Source organism: Myotis daubentonii, chromosome 3 (assembly GCF_963259705.1).
Source record: "Myotis daubentonii chromosome 3, mMyoDau2.1, whole genome shotgun sequence".
In the NCBI taxonomy this organism is placed as follows: domain Eukaryota; kingdom Metazoa; phylum Chordata; class Mammalia; order Chiroptera; family Vespertilionidae; genus Myotis; species Myotis daubentonii.
Window position 1 is genome coordinate 42,835,283 of NC_081842.1, and position 8,822 is coordinate 42,844,104.

Here is an 8,822-nt window from a genome sequence, read left to right on the forward strand (position 1 = left end):
TGGATGCTAGATAAAATTCAAACTTCAGGATTCAGCTCTTGCTATCTGTCAATCAGCTTTATCTCCTGCCACTCCGTCACCCCTTCCGACCTTAGCTGCAGCCACACTGAACCATTTGCAGTTTCTAAAAGGCACCTACTTCTTCTGAGTTCACATGCCATTCTCACTGCCCGAGACCCCTTTCATGTCTCTCCCTTCTCAACCGACCTGACCTAACCGACTCGTCCTTCGGACCAACCCCAATCAGCACCTCTTCTAGGAGACTACACGGGAGGAAAAAGTTTTCCTTGATACTTAGGGTCCCTAGCGGGGTCTGAAAAGTACCTGACAATGACATAGTAACAGAAGAAAGCACACAAATCTTACTGAATTTTTACAGTGTCCATAGGAGCCTTTATGAAATGACCAGAGAAGAAAGCTTTTACATCTTTTAGACCAATGGTTCTCAACTTTCCTAATGCCGAGACGCTTTAATACAGTTCTTCATGTTGTGGTGACCCCCAACCATAAAATTATTTTCGTTGCTACTTCATAACTGTAATGTTGCTACTGTTATGAATCGTAATGTAAATATCTGATATGCAGGATGTATTTAGGCGACCCCTGTGAAAGAGTCATTCGACCCCCAAAGGGGTCGCGACCCAAAGGTTGAGAACCGCTGTTAGACAAAGTGTGGTAGGCAGTTAGACAGACATGAGCAGAGCAAGGACAATGGGCAGGTACAGGAGGTCCCCAGGGTGGCCTAGCAACAGACAATCACCTGTGGGTGACTTTTCCTCCCCTCGCAAACAGTTGGACACAGTGGTTGGGACCCCCTGATCTTTCCTCCCTAGAAATAACATCTATGCCTCCGTTGTATGTATTTCAGCTCCAGCCCTAGATAAGCAACAAAACCAACCACAGCTGACCTCAGAGCCAGCTGCATTGAATAATGACCCCCTGCCCTGGTGCCAGCCAATCAATCAGTGGAGACCACAATCCAGAAAGGACGCACCTGGAAAACTGCTGAATATTCTATTGAGATCTTCCCCTGGGAGCTCCCCTAAACTCTCCACCCTTAAGGCCCTTAGGATGGAGGACCCAGTGCGCTCGCTCTCCTGGGAGCACACCTGTGCCTTTCCCTCCCCCCTTCCTGCTCCTTACCATCAGCTTCCTCACTCCCAAACTCCAAGGGCCCTTCCTTTGCCTCCACAACTGTTTCCTAAGCCCATTTCTTCTAGGAATTACTTTTTCTACCGCCGTGATTTACCAAATAAATGTTCTCTTACAGTTTGGGTCTTGGCTCTGAATTCTTTCTTAGCCAGAACCCAAGTACCGAGGTTGCTGAACCCAGGTTTGGTCTGACCCCACTGGTCCAACATCTAGTGCCTTCCAGCTGCCTGCAACAAAAGAAACAATAACTTGTGAATAACTGACAAGACAGGCAGGTTTGGGCTAAAGGAAGTCCACCTAGGGCTAGGAAGTCCTTATCTTCCTTGACTAGGTGGGTAAGACTTAGTTTACCGAGGTTTGCTTGCATATTACCCTGGTGCCAGATCTCTGATCTCTGGGCTCATAAGAGTCTGTCTTGCCCTAGCCAGTTTGGCTCAGGAGATAGACCGCCGGCCTGCGGACCAAAGGGTCCCGGGTTTGATTCCAGTTAAGGGCATGTACCTGGGTTGCAGGCTCCTCCCCAACCTGGGCCCTGGACCTGGGCCCTGGTTGGGGCATGTGCAGGAGGCAACTAATTGGTGTGTTTCTCTCACATCGATATTTCTGTTTTTCCCTGTCTCATCTACTCTCTAAAAATCAATGGGAAAATATACTCAGGTGAGGTTTAAAAAAAAAATAGGGTCTGTCTCCAGGAAATGAGATATTTATCTCTTGCCTTTACGTAGAAAAGTGGAAACATTTTCTCCTTTTACTGCTTCTTAATTGCCTTTAGCCCAAAATAACTTATATGTCAAAGAGGCATATATCGTGGTGACATATTCTGGTTTCCCTTAAGACCCTTCCTAGACCTTCACTTTAATTTAGATGACCTTTATGTGTGCTTTAATACTGCTCTATGCATATTAGTAAAATAGCACTGCATTCATTCCATAAGTACTTATTAAGCATCCCTACTGTATGGCAGGCAATGTACTGATTCTGGAGTGTATTTTAGAAAACACTGTCTCTGACATCAGAGATCCTACTCTATTGGGAGAAAAGGGACCAAGCAAATAAACAGGCAATTGCAAGACACTGGGGGAAAGTGCTAGAACTAGGGAAGAGGGCTCTGTGGGAGTTTAGAGGAAGGGAAATAACACAGTTGAGAGATGAGGAGTAGGAACCAAGAGAGAAGACTCCCCAGAGAAACTGAGGTAGGTCAGCAAGAGAAGTGAAGGGCCAAAATGTTCTAGATAGAAAGAGCCGCATTTGTGATGTCTTCCAGGGCATGACTTGGGGAAACTAAAATAAATTCACTTTGGTTATGCCATAGGTATCAAGTCTGGGATTTGGGTTTTAGCCTCTTTGCAAGCCCGTAAGTTTGGGTGCTGAGGGAAACCAGAAGACTCTTGAGTCCGAGATGTAAGCTTATTGCCCACAGCCCAACACGCAGTGTGAGCACTATGTTTGCGTGGGCTTCCCGTGTTCTCTAAGTCCCACAGCAGCAATGCCATGGGCCAGAAGGATGCTGAACATGCAGTAGATCTGCATCTCAACTGAACTGGGGTATCTACCATTTTCATGGTAAGCGGTAAGCAAGCAAACAACCTTGGAAGATAAAGATGTTTTTCTCCAGAGCACAGGCACAGGTTTGTTGAGTGGTTCTCAACCTTCCTAATGCCGCAACCCTTTAATACAGTTCCTCATGTTGTGGTGGCCCCCCAACCATAACATTATTTTCGTTGCTACTTCATTACTGTAATGTTGCTACCGTTATGAATCGTCCTGTAAATATCTGATGTGCAGGATGTGTTTTCATTGTTCGCGACCCACAGGCTGAGAATTGCTGGTTTATAGCCTTGTGTTTAGTCTCCCTGGGCTAAGTGGCTAACAGCACAACGATTGAAGTGTGTAGGCCAGTGGCTCACACAACAGAAATTTATTTCTCACAGTTCTGGAGGGTGGAAGTCTGAGGTCAAGGTGCTAGCATGGTCAAGTTCTGCTGGGAGCTCCTTGCTGTGTCCTCACATTGGCAGAGAGACAGCAAGCTCTCTGGTGTCTCTCCTTCAAGGAACACTAATCCCATCACGAGGGCCCACCCTCATGATCTCATCTACACCTGATTATCTTCCAAAGGCCCATCTCCAAATACCATCACATTGAGGATTAGGGCTTCAACATGTAAATTTTAAAATTAAGGGGGACATGCCTGGCCGGTGTGGCTCAGTGGTTGAGTGTCAACCTAAGAACCTGGAAGTCTCGGTTTGATTCCGGGTCAGGGCACACGCCTGGGTTGCAGGCTCAATCCCCCGAGTGAGGTGTGCAGGAGGCAGCCAACCAATGATTCTCTCTCATCATTGATGTTTCTATCTCTCTCTCCCTCTCCTTCCTCTCTGAATTCAATAAAAACGTATATTAAAATAAATTAAGGGGGACATAACTTAGTCCATAACACTTTGTTTTGTTTTAAATATATTTTTAATGATTTCAGAGAGGACGGGAGAGGGAGAGAGAGAGAAACATTGATGAGAGAGAATCATGGGTCAGCTGCCTCCTGCACGCCCCCTACTGGGGATCAAGCCCACAACCTGGGCATGTGCCCTGAGCAGGAATTGAACCTGGGACCCTTCAGTCTGCAGGCTGACGCTCTATCCACTGAGCCAAACCGGCTAGGGCAAGTCCATAGCACTTTGGAAGATAAAGATACTGTTGCCCTCCAGAGCAAAGGCACACTTACTGCCTATTATAAAAGATTTCAATTCCCTGACCTCAGCATTCCTCTCCTATAATGCAACCCAGCAACCCAGCCCACCGAGTGTGCAGGTGTCCTGCAGCCCTCTCTGAGTTGCCCCATGGGAATTGGAACTCAGGGACCCAACACAGAAATGCTGACACTCCAGCTAATGCTATTGCTATGAGCAATAAACTGTCCTTCATCTCTGACTCAAAAGTCTCGTGTTTTCTACCAGCATCCATAAAACTGTCAGGCTGACGTGTTAACTTTCAAGTAGGGTAAACTATCAGAGCACGCACAGCCAGCTCCTAAGTGGGACCTATTGTCAACAGAGTAAAGTCCAAAGCTGTCGGTAATTTTTATGGGTTTCTTTGAGCTACACTGATGACAATCGCCCGGAAGCAAGATTAAAAACTGCCCTGGAGAATGACCGTTTTACAGTTTCTTTTATGGATTTGTAGTTAAGGAAGATTACATGAAGGTGGGAGAAAGCAAGGTTGGGATTGAATTACAGGATAGTTAACAAGCATCTGTGCTCCTGGGGAGTGGTTATGCCTCCGAGGGGATCTTAAAAAGATGATTACTCTGGCATTTCAAGGGCGTATTAACCTAGATGCACAAGAACAATGAACAGGGTTTGCTTAAGGCAAAGATAAACGTTTTACTAAAGAAATGATACGCCTGAGGTGTGCTACCACCATGACCTACCCAGTTAGGAATTTATGATCAAATCACCCTGAGAGGTTATTTTCTATAAATCCCCCCCCCCCTTTTTGTCTACACTGAAATGTTCATTTCAGAGGGAGAGCTTCCATAGGTGCTGACAAGAACTTGGGGTGGTCATAGGCTAATGGCTGAAGAGGAATGAAACTGGAAGTTATAAAGATGAGGAAGCTCAGAGCGTGAGAGACCCGGATGTTGACTGGGCTGTTTACATTAACTTGGGGTCACTAGGGTGACAGCAGGACCTGGAGTGGAATCCTGAGATGTCAATGAGAGTGACAGTGAGCAGGTGATTGATAGTGCTGGAGAAGTGCTAGAGATACAGTGCAGAACGTCAACAGAGGAGAAATACATGCCCAAGGAGATCTGTGGACAGATGGTCTGAGAGAACCATTAGGCCACCCTGGCCGGTGTGGCTCAGTTGGTTGAGCATCATCTCATGTAACAAGAGGTCACCAGTTCAATGCCCCGTCAGGGCACATGCCCAGGTTGTGGGAGGTAGTAGATCAATGTGTTTCTTTGTCCTTCTCCTTTCCTCTCTCTCTAAAAAAAAAAAAAAGAAATCAATAAAAACTTGTTTCTTAAGCCCATTTCTTCTAGGAATTACTTTTTCTATCTTTGTGATTTTATCAATAAATGTTCTCTTACATTTTGAGTCTTGGCTCTGGATTCTTTCCTAGCCAGAACCCAAGTACCGAGGTTGCTGAGCCCAGGCTTGGTCTGACCCCACTGGTCAGACACCTGGTGCATTCCCACCACCTACAACAAAAGTACAGGCAGCGCTCTGCAAACACCACACATCCCCTCATTGTTATTGAGTTAATTGTTGACTGTTAGCTATCCTATGCCCAACTATGTAAAAGAAGTACATATGTGTCTATCATTTTACTGTTTATTCAATCCCAGAGGTCTTCCCACTTTGCTTTCTCCCACCTCCCTAATTGATCACCAATGGATTTCATGTAACCCACATATAGCTCCTCTTTTGATTGCAATGAATAAAATAAGGTGCAAAACTGCCATTCTCTGGAGCAGTATCTCAATCTGTGGAGATTTTGCTTCCCAGCAATTGTCGTCAGTTTGGCTCAAATAAACTCACAACAATTCTTCACAGGTTTGAATGTTTCTTACGTTGACACTCTAAAAAAGTCCATTAAAAACCTTATGAAAGATATTATAAAGGATCCAGATGCATTGCCATATAAAGAGGTACACAGAGCAAGATCCAGAAGGCCCCAGCACAGGCACTTCTGTCCCCACGGAACTGGAGTGCACCACCCTCCCAGCACATGGACGTACTCACCAACCAGAAAACTCATCCAATTGTTTGTTCCAGTCTTTACAGAAATTAATCTTCAGTCTCTCCCCACCCCTTTCCTGTGTGGGGCTGAAAGTTCCAACCCTCTGTTGTAGGCTGGAGAACGGCACCAGACGGGGTCAGATTAGAACTGAGCTCAGCAACCTGGCACTTGGGTTCTGTCTAGGAAAGAATTCAGAGCCAAGACTCAAACTATAAGAGAACATCATCATAATAAAGGCTAATATGCAAATGGTCATCACGCTGTGACTCATAACTACTGATCAGCAGGGACCTGAGGCTGCGTGGCGCCTGGCCAGGGTGGGGCACCTCAGGCCGTGCCCCCCGCCCTGTCGCCGGAGCAGGGGACCTGAGGCTGCGCTGGGGGACCTGAAGCTGCGCCCCCGCCCGGCGGGACTTGACGGGGTGGGGCCGGCCGGGTCCGGGTCTCCTGCGATTTCGAAGCATGTGTGCGGGTGGGCAAGGACTTGATTTTGGGTCCCACAGTGCACCCCAGACTCTGACAGGAGGGAGGTTTTCATATACATTTTACTAATTTTCTTTCATCTCTGACACTTCTATTATAGAGAGAGGGCAAATAGCAATATTAAAATATTTCCTCTAATTAATTCCCTTTTAATGTGTATGAATTTTGTGCACCGGGCCCCTAGTTTATTGATAAAATCACAGGGAAGAAGTAATTCCTAGAAGAAATGGGCTGAGGAAACAAATTATAGAGGCAGAGGAAGGGCCCTTGGAGCTTGGGAGTGAGGAAGGTAATGGTAACACCTGGGGAATGGAAATGGCGCGGAGGGAAGGGAAAGGTGCTGGGCCTGTGTGCTAAATGCTGGGTCCTCCATCCTGAGGGCCTTAAGGGTGGAGAGTTTAGGGGAGCTCCCAGGGGAAGATCTCAGTAGAATCGTCAGCAGTTCTCCAGGTGTTTCCTTTCAGGATTGTGGTCTCCACTGATTGGCACCAGGGCAGGGGGTCGTTGTTCAATGCAGCTGGCCCTGAGGTCAGCTGTAGCTGGTTTGGTTGCTCTTCTGAGCCTGGAGCTGAAATACAACTGAGGTCTAGATATTATCTCTAGGGAGGAAAGGTCAGGGGGTCCAAATCCCTTGACCATCTATATGCTGGGGTAGGAAAGGTCACCTGGGGACTAGGTCCCACCCTACATTTGTCCTTTGCTAGGCACCCAGGGCCTTCCGCCCCGGTGACCTTCTGTGCCTAGCCCCGTAGTCGGCAAACTGCGGCTCTCGAGCCACATGCGGCTCTTTGGCCCCTTGAGTGTGGCTCTTCCTAAGCCTTAGGAGTACCCTAATGAAGTTAATAACAATGTACCTACCTATATAGTTTAAGTTTAAAAAATTTGGCTCTCAAAAGAAATTTCAATCGTTGTACTCTTGATATTTGGCTGTGTTGACTAATGAGTTTGCCGACCACTGGCTAGCCTACATCATCCTTGCTCTGCTCCTGTCTAAATGCCTGCCACAGATTGACCTTTGTTAGGGACAAATACTGCCTTAGGACATGACTACCCACCATGAACCGCCTTTAGTTGAAAAGTGTTCATTTCAGACCAGCCTATGTGGTTACTTTAAGTCTCCCAGTTTGTGAGGCCATGACACAGGCCTCCCCCACAGTTTAGTTTGTGGCTCCTTTTCATCCGCACAGTAATGATTGATAGCTTACTAGTGAGAAACATTGGCTTACTCATATGTCCGTCTTTTAAGTAACTCAAAGGAGCAAGGCGAGACTTCTCAGGACCCTGCAGCTTCACCGAAGCAACGCTGCCATGTGGACTCGGGTGGGCACTCGGTCTTTCACCCACATGGGGCAGAGCCAAGCCTCTATCTATCAGGCTTCTCACCCAGCCAGCACCTGCCCCCTTCCCCCCAACAGATAAATGTGTGCAGGGCCTGAGAGCAGCCAGAGAAGACCCATGGTTGTACCATTTTACATTCTGTATGGGAGTTCCAGTACCTTGGGATTGTCAGGGTTTTGTTTTTAGCAATTCTAATAGGTGTGTATTGGCATCTTATTTTTTTTTAAGTAGCTACTCTTTTAAAAATATATATATATATTATTGATTTTTTTACAGAGAGGGAGGGAGAGGGATAGAGAGTTAGAAACATCAATGAGAGAGAAACATCGATCAGCTGCCTCTTACACACCCCCTACTGGGGATGTGCCCGAAACCAAGGTAAATGCCCTTGACTGGAATCGAACCCGGGACCTTTCAGTCCGCAGGCCGGCGCTCTATCCACTGAGCCAAACCAGTTAGGGCAGCATTTTATTTTTTAAAAAAATATATTTGTATTGATTTTTACAGAGAGGAAAGGAAAGGGATAGAGAGTCAGAAACATCAATGAGAGAGAAACATCGATCAGCTGCCTCCTGCACACCCCCCACTGGGTATGTGCCCGTAAGCAAGGCACATGCCCTTGACCGGAATCGAACCTGGGACCCTTCAGTCCGCAGGCCGACGCTCTATCCACTGAGCCAAACTGGTCAGGGCGAGCATCTTATTTTTATTGATTGATTTGAGAGAGAAGGGAGAGAGAGAAACATTTATTTGTTATTCCACTTATTCATGCATTCATTGGGTGATCCCTGTATGTGTCCCAACGGGGGATCGATCCCGCAACTGTGGGGTGTCAGGAGGATGCTCTAACCAACTGAGCTACCAGGCCAACTGGCATCTTATTTTATTTCCTTAATACAGGTTATTCTTTTTAAATAAACAAGACTTTTCTGGACACACAATGTCTCAAATCTTGGCAATCCTCAGGGGAAGTACGGAGTCCTTGGTGGAGAACTTGGAGGGAAGCAGTGGCACTGGCTGCTGGCTGTACCTGATGGGAGAATAGGATGTTTTTTCGTCCTAGGTCTGCAGGGACCGGCACGTCTTCCCTCTGGTCAGCAGAGGGCAGGAGA